The sequence below is a fragment of the Trachemys scripta genome, chromosome 8 (genome assembly GCF_013100865.1).
Source record: "Trachemys scripta elegans isolate TJP31775 chromosome 8, CAS_Tse_1.0, whole genome shotgun sequence".
Taxonomy (NCBI): Eukaryota; Metazoa; Chordata; order Testudines; family Emydidae; genus Trachemys; species Trachemys scripta.
The window spans coordinates 73816184-73834448 of NC_048305.1; the positions used below are offsets into that span (position 1 = coordinate 73816184).

Genomic DNA, 18265 nt, shown 5'->3' on the forward strand with positions numbered 1-18265 from the left:
CTATCTTTCCAGGTACAGAAGTTAAGCTGACTGATCTGTAGTTCCCCAGGTTGTCCTTATTTCCCTTTTTATAGATTGGCACTATATTTGCCCTTTTCCAGTCATCTGGAACAGATCTGGATTTTGAACAAGGGGAATTTTCCCAGTTGTTTGGATCTAGGGTTTTCGTTTGGCCCATCATAAAGATGGGCTCATTTACAAAATCCAGATCAAGGTTTAACTCTGGAACACTCCCAAAGTCCCAGCGTGTTCTGATCCAAGGTTTAGTTTGACCTACCTCTAGTTCACTTGAGTTAGAGTTTCCACATTCTATTGTATCAAATCTGTCTCTATTAAAAGCAAGAAAATCAAACACAAACATACCACATTAGAGCAACAGTACTGCTGAGATTTAAGAGTCAGGATGTTCAGAGGTAGGTAACAGCTGAAGCACCAGTTAATGGGAAGAGAATTCAGAGCCGATCTGCAAAAGAAGTTTCAGCATGGAAATGGCAAAGCTATAAAAGGTGAAGGGTAAAAGAGAGGGACAGGTTACCCATGTGACCAACAGTTGGGGAGGCCTCATTAGCCATACCTTTGTTATTGCAGTCCTGTAAGAAACAGCAAAATAGTAAAATTGAGAGGTGTGAAGACACCTGACCATTTCACCTCAAACTTTTCTCTCTTTTTGAGACACTGATGAAAAACTAGGGAATAATTAAAACGAGGTGGAGGAAAACAATATTTTGGTTCTATAATACGGCTGTATCAGGTGACCCAGAGGGCAAAAGGTCAGCTTGAGGGACTACAAGGAGTTGTTCAAATCAGTCAGAGGAGTTTAGCACCAGAAGATACAATGCAAATGGCAGTTTAGGCAACTAAGCAGGAGTACTGGATACCTGTTCTTTAAAAAATTGCAAAAAGACTGGAAATTTTATATTGTGCTGCTAGCAAAATGCTTTGATAATGTGTATTTGAACTGGCAGATCTCTCTTTTGCTGTCTATTTAGAATTGACTCCTGTTTTGCAGTTGGACACTTTAAAGATGATAATAAATGAACAAAGTGCACTTTTGTGTCACATCTCAATTTGGTTTGGGATATTTCTTGCCTGCTTTTTAGATTCTTTGGATGGTCTATCGCCAAACAACTTATTCTTTTGATTTTCAGATTCAACACAGCACAAGAGTAGCACGTGGTGACACTAGTCTTGATTATTACTTTTCCCAAGCCCCTGCCAGGTATCCTCTCTCCCCACTTCCATTTCTTTTCCACTCCCTTCCCTTGAATTTCCATAGCACCACATTATTACTCTGGTTTTCCCATAGATTTTCATGCTGAGCCTCTTCTATACAACTGCACAGTCACAAGAAAAAAAAATCTGCTGCCAACATTTGGACCCTTGAGGCTGCTAAATTCCTGAAAGTCAGCAGAACAACAAACATTTACAGACCACTAGATGCTAGTAAATATGTGTGCACTAGAACATATTTACAGTCCCATACAAATAATATGTGGTTATTCCTATAGTGCTGCTTTACACAACCATATAGCTACTGGTATCTGTATTAATAGTTCAAATCTATTGTTATAGCAACTGTCAGGAAAAATAAACATACTGTACAGTCTTAATTTCACCTCTTGCCAATTCAGAATCAAATATGTTACAAAAACGGCTTCAAAAATCATCCCTTGTTGAAGGGCTTTTGCTAGATACTTATTTAGGAGGTGAAGTCTCTTGGGTGCGTTAATCAGTCCAGGAACCATTAAATTCCAGGTTTATTGCCTATTCTCTGAATCCAGTGGTGCTGGAACAATTTGTATAGTGGGATGCCAAGAGCCACTGACCAAACTGTAAACCTTGTATATGATGGAAACCACTTCAAGCCAGGGGTGCTGCCGCACCCCCTGCATTCCCAATTCCAGCACCTATATATGACCTGTATCTTAGAACTACAACCAGACTGCTTCTGGCTCTTCCAAAGAATTACCAGTCCCTTACCTTGCTTCTGCCAACTCTTTTTCATTTTCATCTCCTCCAACGACTTGCCAGTTCCTTTCCTTCCTTCTTCCCCTGGGCCTTAATGATTTCCTGGAACTGGAGATTTATCTCTGCCAAGGCAATCTTTTTCTTAGTCCTCTCTCTCCAAAAGATCCTCACTCTCCAAAATCATTTGTAGCTTTCTCACATGCCACCAAACAGCCAACAAATGCTCACAACTTTTAGTCACTACCCAGCTACAGCTGGAGTCAAACCTTGTCCTGAATTGGCTCAGGACATTAGTAATGGAATACAGAGGCTATATAGGCTTCGACCCTTAAGCACTCCACCCACATTTTTTTCAGGCTCCAGTCAAGGCAATTACCTAATTATTATGAGCTACACGGGACTAAACATTTCAAGTATGTAAGTCTCTGCCTCTCAACCTCTTGTTTGAATTTAGATTTTAAAATATTAATTTACTCTGGCTGTCTGGCTAAATCCTCATACGAGCACCCACTAATGGATGTAAGCATGCTTTTAAATACCTTCTTGAATTGGGACCCAGGTGAAGGCCGTGCTGGAGGTCTGGGTGGCCTTTCTTGTGGTTATCCCTTTTTTCTGAATACAGGATACCAGACAAAGTAGTCATTACAACATATTTTAAGAGTGCCATGGGTGAAGTGACTTCCTAAACCTGCAAAAACTGTGTATTCCATAGACCTAAAACCTTCCCCAGATTTAATTCCTTCTGCAATTTCTACACCAGGAAGATAGCATTTTGGAGGAAGCCATTTTTACGACATACCATTAATAAAATATGGTGCCTACCAGTGGGGTTGTGGCCCATTAATGGGACTCTTACATGCTACAAAAATACAAACAATAAGTAATAAAAATAAGACGATGACGACCTTGCACGTTCACTCATGCAAGGATTCCCATTGACTTCAGTAGCTTGCGTGTGTGAGTAACAGTTTGCAGGATCAGGTTATATATTTAATACAAAATATTGTCTTCCTTCTAACATTATTCAAATTTGTGCATACACTGCTGTGCTGCAAAGGAATAATAATGCGCTCTCTCTCTCTTTGTTCCCCCCTCAACCCTAATGTGCTGCAGAATAAAGACGGTATCTGCTAAGTGGGGCAGGATGTCTGAATAGTTTCTTCCTACAGTATTTCACTACCATTCCATCCCATCCGTATGACTGGTTGCTTCCTTCAGCACTACCATGTTATTTCCATTATGACATAAACTGATGAGGCAAAGGGAAAAGACCTATAATCATACAGCAGCCCAGTGATAGCCCAGCTAATAACATGAAATAAAAAGTCCTGTATTTCCTTGCTCTTGTAGGAGAAAATGATTAAGCACAAGCCCAGAACCCGTCATTCAACACTCCATCTTTTTTTAAAAATAAGGTACCACATGATGACTGAAGAAAAACAATTTTGACTAAGCGAAGGCAATTGTTCCATTTTCTGTATTACACAACCTGTAATTTTTAAGCCTGACTTTGTACACATACTTGTAAAGTAGTCAGATCAGACAAAAGCAGAGGAACACGAAGGTATCTGAAAATAAATCAACTTCTCAGCAAGCAATAACAGCCATCATGTTACAAACAGCATGTATTGTTTAAGTTTTGCATATGGTCTATCCCCAGCAGGATCAAACTTCAACCCATTGCATTTTCTATTTACCAAGAAGTGCACTTGTGATGGCAATGAGGAGAGAGCATTATTTTCTGTTGTTTATTTGCCATAAAATTCTACCAAAAACATTTATTTCCTTGGTATTTAGTCTTTCTTTCCACAAAACTGATAGAAAAATATTGCAGTAAAGTAAAAGGAAGTCTTCCTTACCAACTTCTTGCTCTTCCAAGACAAATAATAAGTAATAATAATTCATTTACTTTTGCTCAACCAGCACCACTATTTTTGCTATAAGTAAAAAGCATTTACCAGTGAAATTGCTTTCTACTTAATGAAAAGAAAGATCTAAAACTGACTGCCTCTTAAAATAAAAAACACACTGAAAAATGACAAAGAAATAAAACCTTTTACTCTCCTAATTTATTGTTATTTCTATAAAGAGAAACATTTACCATTTGTTAATATGTTATTGTCTTTTCAATCTTGGGTACGAGAAAAGTCCTTGTAGGAATAAGGGAAAGTTTAAATGTCTAAACAAACAGAAAAATGATTATGATGGCCATGGAATTGTAGGTAGTTCAAGTAAAATTCTGCTTTTTTAGTCTCTCTGATCATACAACTAGGAAAATTCTCTGTTATCCTTTATTAAAACCTATAAATGGCCAATGAAAACAAGAGCCTAGCTAAATCTGAAGAATGCAACACTAGCAGTTATTAATATCCTTTTCAGTGGGAAGAACCCATTTTGAAAAGTAACATCAGTGTCTATGGAAGCTGAGGGCACTCAGCACCTACAGGACTACATCCTGAAAAAGTACTTTATGTGGGGATCTGTAGCATCAACAGTAGTAGTGAAAAATATGTGATAGAGTGTTTTACCCCTTAATTGTGTGTTGATAATGTTTTTAAAATTTTAATGCCACATTACAAAGAATGGTTAACTCACTTCACTTACAATTTGTGTCAAAGATTTTTCTAAGCTTTTGAAGTGCTGGAGAAGTTTTCATTCTGTGGTGGAATATCTTGAAGAGCCACATCCTAAGAAAAGCTGAGCACCCTCCCAGTAACCATCAAAGACATAAGATCTGGATTCAGCGTGTCAGAGACCTAACAGGTCTTTCCTGTTTCTCGTGTCTATGATTTTAAAAGTAAGGTGGAATTTCTGTGTTGTTTTTTTTTTTAACAAGGAGCATTGTCGAGCACAGTGGACAACCTTAGTATGTATAATATGAAATAGGACTTTTATTTGAATTATTTCCCTACATCTTAAATATCTAATATTCCATCCCAGTTACATAAAGTTTTACCTTTTGGCATTCTCTGCAATGCACTGTGTGTACACAGATTTTATGTTCTTTGTTGGTGTTTTACAGAAGATCTCTTTTTTAAAAAAAGGAAAAGGAGAAGTCAATTTATTAGATAAAAAAGTGTATTAGCCTCTGAAATGGCTGCTTCCCACTATCCTGGGGGCCCACATTTCTTAGCAGCATTTTCATTTTTATCAGTGTTTCATCAGAGTGTAGCCCTGCACAAATGAATGGATATGGCATATCCTGGGGCTCACAAGCAGTTGAGAAAAAGATCTACCATTATAGAAATATATAAATGATAGATTTTAATAAAAACTCTATATAATATGTTTGTAGACTTTATATATACACTTGCATTACATACTGGTGTTATAGATGCATATATATTATACAACTCAAATCTGATAAAGAATTCATGTCCTGATTTATCCAGATCCTATGTGACCAGCTCAGGAGTGAGAATCGCTCAGGCATATACACACACAAAAATAATAAGTGTGCAGTAGCAGACCGCATTTATGCATAAAGTAAAATTCACCCCTGGACACAAAGCTAGCACAAAGCCTATGCAACACCCATTTTGATGGCTTTCTGCACAGAGAAGAATTTCTCTCTTAAAATGCATTGCACATCAATTTGGAGGTAAATGTCCTCTCTTATTATCTTTCCACCTATTCAATTAAAGCAAGGGGGAGAAGGCAACTAATGTTAAATGCTTTTATGATGCTTTCCACACAAAATGCAACACTCCATCAGAACTCATAGAATCATAGGGTGTAAGGCCAGAAGGGAGCACCAGATCATCTAGACCAGGGTTTCCCAAACTTGAGACGCCGCTTGTGTAGGGAAAGCCCCTGGCGGGCCAGGCCAGTTTCTCTACCTGCCTCGTCCGCAGGTCCGGCTGATCGCGGCTCCCACTGGCCGCGGTTCGCCGCTCCAGGCCAATGGGAGCTGCTGGAAGCGGCGGCTAGTACCTCCCTCGGCCCGCCAGGGGCTTTCCCTCCACAAGCGGCGTCCCAAGTTTGGGAAACACTGATCTAGACTGATCTCTTATATATCATAGGCTACCAACACCGCCGAGCACCTACATACCAAAACCAACAACCGAAATTAGACCAAAGTATTACAGCCCACAGGAGACTAGACTACCATGTGTCCAAGATAGAGAATAGGAGGGAGCAAGGTACGTCAGTGCACTAGGAATGGGAGAAACTCTGCATCATATTTTGGCTAAGGATATTGTACTTGACCTTAGACAGCCTTTTGGTCTTTAATATTTCTTAATATACTAGCTGGAGGGTTGATAAATTTTCATACCTAGAAGTCTGGCTGCAAGAAGCCTGAACATTTTCCTTTATTGGAAGAAATATACTCAAGGCAACAAGACAGCAGAACTCATCTTGCAATGTGATATTCATTTTATAACTTGATGATGGTGGCTTTACTCACTACACTGTTCTTGGATACAGAATCATGTTTTGCTTGTTTCAGTGAAAAACTATTTTTGGTCTCATAAGACTCCCCCTTACTGCCTTTGCTCTCACCATCTCTCTGATCCTGACAAAAGATTTAGCTTTTTATGACTTGTGTTTTGCTGCAAAAATCCCCTATAAAAACCTCATGCATAATTCCTATCGGTTCCAAAAATAATTTTATATTTGGGAAACTATTTGACTACATTTTCTTTGTACTCTTGCTGCAATGGGGTAGATTAATGATGGTTTCATTTTCCATATTCTGTGTACTATATTTCTAGCGTCAAGCCCACAAGTACTAACTGAATAAGAGCTCTTAGCAGTGAGAAGGATCATGACTTGGGGAAAAGCTGGTGCAACTTGCCTAAAACCCAGGATAAGAGTATCCTGCTTGAAATAGCTCATGCAGTATATTTCTGTGCATACCATCCAATACTCCTCATAGAGCAAATTATGCCTATAGATATGTTTATTTCCTACGTGTAACCCAAACCTCCATTCACACCTAGGCACACATCTCGCCTGATACCAGACTGACCTTGTGTTTCAATTATTGCAACTGTATGGTATATAGGTTAGTGCCAACTTTTTGAGTGGCTTTCACTTTAAAAAGCCAGATTTGACCCTACACATACATCATAAAATGCTCTTTACAAAATATCTGATAAAAGAAAGATACTGTTATAAGAACAATACTTTGACCATAAAATAAGGTGCTGAACAATTGTCTGGTTTAGTAAAAGAAGAAAAAATATAGTGAAAAGAACTAGTCGGAACTATAATAGTTTTTGTCCACCCCACAGATATTGTATAGTGAAAGAAATACTCAGTGCAGACACAAAGAAGAACACACAAAAGAGAGCCCTGCACACCAAGACTTTATCAAAATCATGTTTAAAAAATGTAAAGTAAATACATTCAGATTAATAGGAACAAGGTGCTACATTTAAGAATGGTTTATTTCATTAGGAGCAAATATCCTTATGATCTGAAAACCCAGCATGCAGGAAAAGTGTGGTTTGCAGTTTTTATATTCTATAAAGCATCCTATTCTGCAATTCATAACAGCCCTTCTTATTCGTTCCATAAGGAGAATCCTTTCAATAACACACCTGTGGGATGTGCAATTCCAAACCTATCTTTCCATCTGCACTATGTCTTTCTAATGCACCCATCACTGTAGTGTCCGGCCCTCATATATACATGAAGAACAGCAGCATTTCAGTTTCAGGTGGTCATATTCTGCACCTTTCTCTTATTTATACAACTTGTTTAGGCGATAATTATACTTAAGGTTTGTTTCTAGGAGAAACATGGGCTGGTTAATTCTTCCCATCCTCATGTAGCTGAAGGAATAGGTCTAACATTGAGCCACAAACATAGCAATGCTTTGGCTTACCCTGTCTCTGCTGATAGGGAATTCCACAGCTGAGAGGCTCCTTGAGATCATCCTGCACAGCTCCCAAGTATCTCACCCAGAGACCAAGTGACCACCTGTATTTCAAGAGAACAAAGGACACTGGTATGAAAAAAGGGAGAAAATAAATATTTAAGAGCTAGTATCCCACAGAGCTTTATTCATACTATAAAATTGTATGTGTGTCACTGCATCAGTGTTTACATGATTAATGCCTGGAACTTTACTTTTTATCTGATAAAATGCTTTTACCAGCTCTCGGACACAGTTGGTGGAACGTAGGCACCCTATAAGGGATGTCCTGTAAGTCAGAGGATGGGTGGGTACTCTGGAGACCATCACACACAATTCCCATTGAGAGCAATTGTCTTGGCTTGCAGAAGGAAAAGGTTACCCCAGAGTTTTATAGATTACAGTCAGGATCCGGAGGCAGTGCTGGAACAGGTAGTCATCATAGTAGTGCACAGCAAAGATGTCATGTGTCTTGGAACTGGATACACTCAGTGTAGCACAGCATGGAACAACGTCATCATGTTAGCTTAGAACTGGCTATATAGTCAGCACACAACAGCATGGAACAATGATGTAAAGTGTATTTGGATTTGAATACAGTCAGCATAGAACTCCATAGAATATGGAGCAATAACATAATGTGTGCTTGGAACTGAGTAGTCAGAGTAGTACAGAACAAAGTAATGACAAAATATGTGGATGGAATTCAATACAATCAGCATGGAACAGCATGGAGCAATAACATAATATGTGCTGGGAATTGGATATAGTCAGCAAGGAACAGCATGGAGCAATGAGGTAATGTGTACTTGGAATTGGATACGGTCAGCATAGAATAGCATGGAGCATTTCTGTAATATGTGCTTGGAATTGGATACAGTCAGCATAGAATGACATGGAGCACTGATGTAATGTGTGCTTGGAACTGGATACAGTTAGCGTAGAACAGCACAGAGCATTGCTGTAATGGATACTTGGATTTGGATAAGATCAGCATAGAATAGCATGGAGCAATGCTATAGTATGTGCTTGGCACTGGATACAGTCAGCATAATACTGCACAGAGCAATGACACAATCTGTGCTTGGAATTGGATACAGTCAATGTAGTGAAGCATGGAGCCATGCCAAAGTGTGTGCTTGGAAACGGATAGAGTCAGTGTAATACAGCATGGAGCAATGACTTAATGTGTGTTTGTTGAAACATCCTTCTTCCCTCAAAAACAGACTGTTGACATTTGAACCAACTGGAGCAAACGTGTAGCCTCTACAATCAATTTGAGCAGAAAACATTGCAGCAAACTAGCCTGGAGGTGACAAAGCCATGGATTACTGTAGTTGAGTTCACATCTGAAAGGAAATGCCATAGTCTCCTGGTAAGCAAACACTGAGAAAGGCATTCTCTGGACAATGCTGTTTGGGTACCTAAGAGCAGTTGATAGTCCAGAAGGGCCCCAAGAGTTGATAGCAGCTTGGTAGTCACAAAGACTGAGGCCTGCAATAAAGGGTGATGTCATAACTCCAGCCAGCTTTGTAAAGTGTTACCCCTTCCTACCAGCAGGCCTTCTACCTTGCTCAGGTGATTCACTGGGTGGTTCAACATTCTGATAGCCATGATTCCAAAACCACATTAATTCATTCCCATTTGACCCCCTTTCCTTTGGCCCACCCCCTCAATAATTTTTACTCTTGACTTGTCGACTGCCTTCTGTCTGTAGCACTTTGCAATATATATTTAACTGCCGGGTAAAAGTAACACAAGCTACATCTAACAGAAAGCTTCCCTGCCTTATGAATCAAAGAGCAGCTTGCACAGAACCTTGTGTCAGGGTGTTACATGCCCAGACTTAAATGTGAATGTTGTCATCTGCTGTGAATATTATTTGTACAGCTTGGCTATAACATTTGCATAAGTCACAATTAAAATATGAAAAATATCATTATACATCTTAAACCTAATTTGAATATTTTCAAAAACACATGCTAGATGGGGGCAATAGCTTGCCAGAAACACATGCTCTAGGAGTTACCATATATCCCCTCTGTCTGAGCAGCAGCATTTATCCCCTGCACCTCATTGCCTGAAATGGAATAAATGTTGGAAAAATCTCTCAACTCACACCATCACAGAACTACAGTATAAGGCAATGTTTGTTTTGAAAATAAGATTACAACATATACAGTGATTCATAAATATTTGCATTTTATAATTGTTTCTACAAATGAATTGGCAAGTCAAATCATACAGGAACTCTCCCCCGCCCCCCCCCTCCACACACACACACACACACACACACACACCAAAGAGGATGTTCAGCAGAATTTTAACTAGTTTCATTCTCAGTATCTGTGAGCTCTGGTCACTTTTCTAATACACTGTATTCTCTTTCAGGGCTCTCTCTTCTGGATTTTATTACCCATTTTCCCACAGATCTTCTCCTTTGGAGATGTATGTGTTAGTTGAAAGGCATCCTTCTCTAGACTAGAGATTGTGTGTAGTATGGGCAGGAGTAGGTGAATGGTGCATTTAAATAAGTAGAAGATGTTTTATTAATATCATGGGAATTCCTTCATTGTATCACATAAGAGAAGTTACATTTGACATTATTTTGCCAGAAAGAGGTGAACGTGCTGCCACCTTTGTTATGCAAAAAAAAACAAACAAAAAAAATACTGAATTCCTGGGGGGAAGGGGACTTGCCTCATTAGCATGTATCAACAATGATGCTTAACAAAATCATTGGCTGTTTCTACTCTGAACTAGGAATAAAAAGAATACTATACCCATGGCTCTAGCATCGCATGCAACTTTTCAAGGACCCACATGTGCCTGTTCTACATGAAATGAATGCCAAAAACAGGAGCCCTCCATATGCTGTCTGACATCGACACAGCTACAGGGAAGTGCTGAGAAAATAGACTGGAGACACTGGGAGCCCTCTCTATCCCTCTGAGCAGCCAATTGGGTGTCTTGGGCAGGAGAGAAATAGGTGAGACACACTTTTCCACTGCCTCGCAGCGTTCAGGATCGGAAGGGAAGAAGCTTCCAAAATGTTAAAATGGAGGTCAAGTCACAAAACTATTGTGACAACAGCCTGGCAGTCATGTTTTCAACGTGACATGGCATCAGGAAGTGATAACATTATGTGGACATTACAGCACAAACAGTGAGTACAGTGCCAGAGGACATCAGACACCACGATGTTGTGACTTGTTGCAACATCAGCAGTGATTAAACCATTCTCCAGGTCTTCGAGGTTGAGTGCCGCTGCTCCCGAGAAATGAGAAAAGGGCATGCTCTGGATCGCATAATTAGGATAATCAGTTTCAGAGCTCCCCTCTTCCTCACGTAACCTTCCCACTCTCCTCCCCTTCACCCTGACTCACTCTCTCTCTCTCTCACACACACACACACAATCTCTTCTGGAATTTGGTCATTAATATTTTCCTTTTTTCTGTTGAACTGGAATTTCTAAGGAGAATTCAGATAAGCTCCTGTACTCCCAGCCTCACTGTTGATGAGTGGGAGTTGCTTTCTAATAACCTCCATAGCGTTCATTCTGTTTGTTGAATAAAACATTTGGAGTGAAACTGAAGTCAAGCATGCTTGAGTTTGAAGGAAAAGAAACACATACTTAAGACTGCACTTTAGAAACTGTCCACTTTTATTTGTAGAAAAGCAGGACTTCTATTATTCCTGAAACCTTGACCAATGACACACACTGAAACCGGGGACACTTAACTTATGTAACTAAACCAATATTTCAAATAAAGTTGGTTCAAACAATACATGCACAGCAACTGATTTGTCCAGGTCAGTCCTCTCCTAGTAGATGCATACTCTGCTTGATTTTGGACATATTCTCTTTTCTTTTCTCACCTGGCATACCTGGCAAGTTCCCTGAGATGCTTTACAAATTTTAGCATGAATACCTATTTCAGATCATTTGAATGAGGTTGTTGCTTAGCAACATTTTTTGTTGTTGTTGTTGTTCAAATTACATTTTAAAAATCCAGGATGTTCTGGATGTGAATAGAGGCAGAAGTGAGCTCTTAAAGTTTTGCTAATGCTATCAAAGTTTCCCTAACAAAAGAGGTTGAGAAGTAAGATTTTCAAGTTTTCTCCAAATAATACCTCACAAAAGCAGCTCATTTTTTATGGGAGCCCAGGTTCTGTGCAGTTTTGGTTCCTATATGCTTTTGACTCTTCACAGAAAAATAAATGATAGCCTGTTTGTTAATAATAATATGATGCTATCACTTCTTTCATACAGCCCATCCTACACTTCAATGATCTCCATTGCTACTCAGCTTTCGCACATCTCTCCTTCCCCTTCCCACATATTTCTGTTCATGTGGGAAGATTTAATGGCTCCTTTCCCTTTGATTTCTTACATTTTCAAAAAGAAAATACAAGCAGGAGCTGATCCAAATCTCATTAAGCCAATAAAAGTCTTTACTCTGATTTCAATGGGCTTTGGATCAGTCCCTGAGAAAGGAGTTGGGCAATTTGCACATCTCCTTACAGACACTACTGATAAAATTATGAAGCAGCTTCTGCAAAGAGGCTCATTAATTTAAAAGGGTGGTTGATCCCTAAAGGGAAGACCTGCTTCAACTGGAAGGTTGTGATGTCACAATGGGATTTCATTAATGCCCTGGATAGGAAAGAAACTAAAATAAAATGTAAATAACTAGCTAATTATGCATGCACTACAAAATAGAGTGCCTCCAAAGTAATTAGAAATGTCCATACATGGCAGTCAGCACTGTAAGCTAAGCACAGAGGGTTAATGCTTGCAGGCTACAACAACTGAGTGATCACTGAGAGTTTCTAGGTTGTGATGTGCCAAAAGAGATGGTTGTTCTTAAGTGCGCTGCCCATCCATAAATCCGAATGAACACGTTTACAGAGGATTGGAGCATCCCTCAGCCAAGTCATTCCAGTGCTGCCTGCTCTGGCGGAGCTCCATTAGAAGGAAAGCTGAAGTTGTATTTTAAACCCAGCAGGAAGGGTTATTGTTTGCAACAGCACGTAACTTGAGGAAGCGACCGAATGGTCCTGCGCATCAATGGTGGAAAACAGCGTAGGGGCTATGAAAGAGGATGAATTTAATGACAGTTCAAGAGCTGAGATGTTTCCTCTTTCTCTTCACCAATTAAAATTCTCTAGTATTTTAATGTCATCATTCTGCCTGTAAAACTAAGAGACTCGATGTAAACACTTCATTATTTTCTAGAACTCCTTGTTTGACCTTTATTATCTTTGGCACAAAGAGGTGTCTTTTTGAAATTATTTTCATTCCGAGAGGAGTTTCAACTTTGCTTACAGAGATAGGGGGCTTTCTCTGTGGAGAATACAATTACACAGATTGGGACTTATTCTGTTCTCAGTTACATTCATAAAACTCCAGTGGAGCCAACAAAGCTGTATGGGCATCTGAGAGCAGAGTTTGTCATACCCTGTGTGATCTCTCAATTTTCTTTACAGCATTTTCAAAATCTGTCACTTCCTTCACAGCTCTACTGCCAAGACATTACCTCTGTGCTCCTACAATTTTGCATCTTGACTACTTCAGTTGTCTCCTGTTTGGCAAATCCATCTCCTATCTCCCCAACTCAAGTTAATCTTCCTCCTGCCTGCAGCTCTATCCAAAGCTCCTCAGCTCATGATTTGCTGTACTTGTTTCCCTTCTGCATAAAGTCAGTGCCTCTCATTTCTCACCTTTCGTCTGTCTTGTTTATTTAGACTGAGATCTTTGGGGGCAGAGACTGCATCTTACTGTGTGTCTGCACAGCACCTAGATTAACTCAGCCATGATCTTAGTTGGGGCCTCTCCGTGCTCCTGTTAAACAAATAATAAATTATAAATGTTCCTTCTCACATTCCAAATCCTTCATAACACATCTTGTTTGCATCTGTGCCCTGATCTCCTACTATATCCCTCCCACTTCCTTTGCTCCACATAAGTTTCCCTTCTTACTGTTTCCTTTGTCCACTTTCCATTTCTCTAGCCAATATATATCAGAAAGACCTCTCCAGCTAATGAAGGCCAAGCTCCCCCTTTCTTTTCTTTTAAAATTCACTAAAGCCACACCTTTTCCATGAAGTATTCCAGTTAAGTTTATAACCGCCCTATGCCATCAAATGTTTGTACAGTTCCTTAAACACCATAGCCTTCTCACTGTTCAATTCATATTGTATCTGTGCTCAGAGTTTGTTTCATATTTTACCCAACTCACACCTTAGACTGAAAACGTCTTGTGTCAATGTATTTTTTTATTTGTTTAGTTCACTTCTCCCATCAAATAACACTAGTGTTTATACATTTTACTCCTGGGGGCATTCTGCCCCAAAAAATTATAAATTCTGCACAAAATATTTTAAAATTCTGCAAATTCTATTTGTCAAAATAACTACATAATCATGCCAGTTGCAATTATTTTGGTAATTTATTTCAAAATACCTGACAGCAAGTATGTCTGTAATAATACAGACTCGCACAAAAATTCCCCCGGGAATAGAGAGTTAAAGAAACCCCCCATACGACCGAGTTCCTGTTTCTCTGCCCTATCTCCCACCCCCCCACAGCCCAGCCAGGGGCCTGACACCCACAACCCTTTCCCACCCCAAGCCCACCTGTGAGGGCCCCCCAGCCAATATATCCAAACTCCCTCGTCCCCAGAGCCCAGCTGCGGGCCACACACACACACACACACACCCCGGCATAGATATCCGCATCCTCTCCACCCCAGAGCCCAGGGATTCAGAGGGAGAAACAGCCGGATGCTCAGTCCCAGGCTTGCATAGAGTTTCCTGTGCACCGCCCTCTCCTTCCCTCAGGACATGCTGGGAACTGCAGCTGCCAGGAACCCTCTAACTCCGTGGTTCTCAAACTAGGGCCACCGCTTGTTCAGGGAAAGCCCCTGGCGGGCCGAGCCAGTTTATTTATCTGCCATGTCCACAGGTTCGGCTGATCACAGCTCCCACTGGCCGTAGTTCGGCGCTCCAGGCCAATGGGGGCTGCAGGAAGGGCGGCCAGCATGTCCCTCGGCCCGCGCTGCTTCCTGCAGCCCCCATTGGCCTGGAGCGGCGAACCGCGGCCAGTGGGAGCCACGATCGGCCAAACCTGCGGATGTGGCAGGTAAACAAACTGGCCTGGCCTGCCAGGCGCTTTCCCTGAACAAGCGGCGGCCCTAGTTTGAGAACCACTGCTCTAGCTCCCTCTCCCTCCCCCCAGCAGTGTCTTCTGTGTGCGAGCTGGCCTCTGCTGAGTTCAGTGGCCCCTACTGGCAGCTAGCACCACTGCAGCCCATTTCTTGTGGGGGAAAGGAAATTCTGCATGAACAACGTAAATTTCTGCAAAATTCTGCATTGCGCATTGGCGCAGAATTCTCCCAGGAGTGACATTTGCAGAAGTGCAATTGACATCCAATACTCATGATATATGTGTAGAGTTCTTGCATGGAAATGGCATCAAATAAGAATTTGTTTGGCATCGAGGTACCATGGTGTTAGGAGAATTAGAGATATATAGATTATAAAAGTTATAACAAAAGAATTAATATCACACATACTACAGAATCATGAAGCCCTGAAAAGTCCATATTAGATCAATTATAAGCAGCTTTCAGTGTATTCTACCTATATTTCCAAAACCATGCCTTAGATGTGTGTTTATAAAGAAACTGCTATGGTACTTTTTTTCTACTCCTAACTGTGCTAGTAAATAAGCAAAAATATTAAAGTAGTGTCAAATACACATTATGAAATAAAGAGAGGTATGAACAATAGATTGAGGGAACAAGTTCCAATTTTGGTAACAAAACTGCAAGGTTATTTTGGGCTTGACTGCATTCTTGTATCATCTTTAAAAGCTTGGTGATTATTTGCTTTTGTTTTCAGAAATACAGATAGAATAATTTAGTTTTACAAACAAGAGGAACAAAAGGGGGCAAAGAAAATAGATATTGATGAAAAGCATGCAAACACTAGCAAACCCTGCAGAAGGGCACCAATTCATGTAACATATGGGGGAGCCAGGAGGAGAGGTTTCTTAACATGAAGCTCTGAATCTCACAAGTAACGTATGTTCCATACTATGTGGCAGTTGCTATGGTAACAACCTTTATTTTCTGAAGCAGAATACACAGATGTGTACAACCCACGAACTTGCTGGTTGTAAATTATTGCTTTCTCAGGGGTTCAATAACTTATGAAGTCTCCTTTCTGGAAACTGTTTGAAGTTTTGTTGTTATTAAATAAACCCTTTTTGGGATATTGTAATTCCACCTGTGCCAAGAAATCATGGAGATCTGAAAGGTCCACATAGAAGCAATAGGGAATGAGTGGGCAGGAAATGAGGAACACTGGTAGTATCAGCGCATTGTACACTATTTACTTCAGAGAGTTCATGTAACTCCCACTGAAATAAGGAGAAACCACTTGAATGAATTATGCAGAAAAGCAGTGCTATGAAAATAAAATTTAAGCCAGTCATGTTATGTATACAATTGACTGATTTGTTCTTGCAGTGTCTGACAGCATTTCCTTTATAAACCCATATATTCAGGGAATTATTAATAGCATGTAATTTTAAAAAAAATCAGTGTAAAACAGAGTGAAAATTTGCTCTAGGCTGAAACTAAGTGCAAAGTTCAGAACAAGAAGAAAGTGTGTTTATTTTTAGCAATAATGTTCAAATAAAAATAATTGTTCCTTTTTTAAGCTGTAGGAGTGAAAAACAGTTTCATATTTCACATGAATGCTCTGCACACTCCTAGAATTGTAAAAAAAGAATTAAAACTCATTCCTGCATAGAATTACTTTATTATAGAAATTTGAATATGCATTTCATATAGATGATTTTATTGTATCAAATGTTTTCCAGGAAACAAACCCAGAATTGTTAAGCCAGAAATTCATTCCATTCTCCTCCTCTAGTCAAGTGGCATGAACAATGGAGTTTTGAAGAAATCATACCTACAAAGGATAAAACATGAAGTTAAATTTCTTCTGAAAAGTGTTTGCAGCATGAGCACAGCAACCAAACTTACAACTCAACATCTTCAGCCTTTTCCCATTTTTAGAAAGTAGCAAAAAAGCCTTCCCTGCATTACAGGCTGCAACACTGTATTGCATGTAGGCTAGCAAGACACCTCTGATTCAGAGAATACACTACCCAAAACTAGCTTCCTGGATAATGATACCATTTTAAAGTGTTTTATACCTAAATCACATAAAAGGTTTACGATTAAATTGCATAAATACTCAAAATAACCTTGTACTAAAGAAGGTGAGGACTGCCAGAAGGAGGAATAAACGCATAGCAAGAAATCATGTTTGGACAAAAAGAGAGTGATGATGGTATTTTTCTAATAGACTTAGGTGGTTTGTTGAAAGTTTTACATTCCTCGGTGATATTGTTAAATTATAATTATACTTTATCTATTCAAATCATTATCAGGGAGATTTAAGTTAGCACTTCCTGATGGCTTGAGCTAGTACTAGGAATACACTGGAAAGAAGAAGAGTTCTTCACTGCTTGCTGTATTCTGAAAGTATAACTTAAATTACATTTAAGTCATCAGGTAATTATGAACTTTCTTCTCCCTTATATTTATATGGAATATTTATTGAATTGCACAGTACGCTTTTACAATAAAGTGCCTTTTACGCTGATTTCTTTGTTCATCCAAAATAAAACTGACAGTTATCCTTTTATAAGCTATTCTGAGAACATTTTCTCTTCTTTGGAACTGATTGATGCACTACTTTAAATGTTCCTGCAAATATCTTTTCAATTCAAGTTTCTGCATAATGTAATAAGAAGATAAAAGAATTCTATACTTCAACAAGAGACATTACAAAGCAACTAGAGACATTATCAAGGGCATTAACATGCTCCTAATAGCAATAAAACCTTTTAACTGTCTGATGTAGAACATGCTCCCACCAAACCACCACATATTATGGTAATTGGCTCCAATTTCTGACTCTTTTATTGTAAAGTTACAAAGAGTTAGGTAGAAGTGAAAAGTGAACCAGGAATCCACCTCTTGGTAGCTTACCCTTTTTAAATTATTTTTATTATGTTTTCTTTATAGTATACAAAATCAGCACCAGTCCGAGCTGCTGCAGCATTTTGTATCCTGCTATAACATTGCTGCATGTCATCCCATTTTGATTTCTAAATATTTAAATGTATATGTTTTTAAATTACTCCAATTTCTACCATTAAAACATAATAATAATTCAACCAATGTTTGTCAAGTTTCAGGGGAATAAAGGAGGCTTATTGGATATGCTAGAGTCAGATGTCAGCCACTTTATATGTTCACTGAAGATGACATTGTCAGCTTAGGCACTCAAATATGACACAACTTTTGGGCTCCTATTTATCATACAAGATGTCTCAATAGGATTTTTTGTGAC

The 18265-nt window shown here is 39.4% G+C and overlaps 1 long non-coding RNA gene across 1 annotated transcript in view; it reads right to left on the bottom strand.

Annotated features, from left to right (window-relative positions):
- Window positions 1–368: 368 nt before the first annotated feature.
- Window positions 369–18265, bottom strand: part of LOC117881821 — a 42670-nt gene continuing 24773 nt past the window's right edge. Inside the window, exons 2-3 of the long non-coding RNA XR_004646869.1 lie at window positions 7802–7896; window positions 369–463 (exon numbers count right to left, since the gene is read on the bottom strand). This is a non-coding gene — a long non-coding RNA (uncharacterized LOC117881821). The remainder of the gene's footprint in view (window positions 464–7801; window positions 7897–18265) is intronic.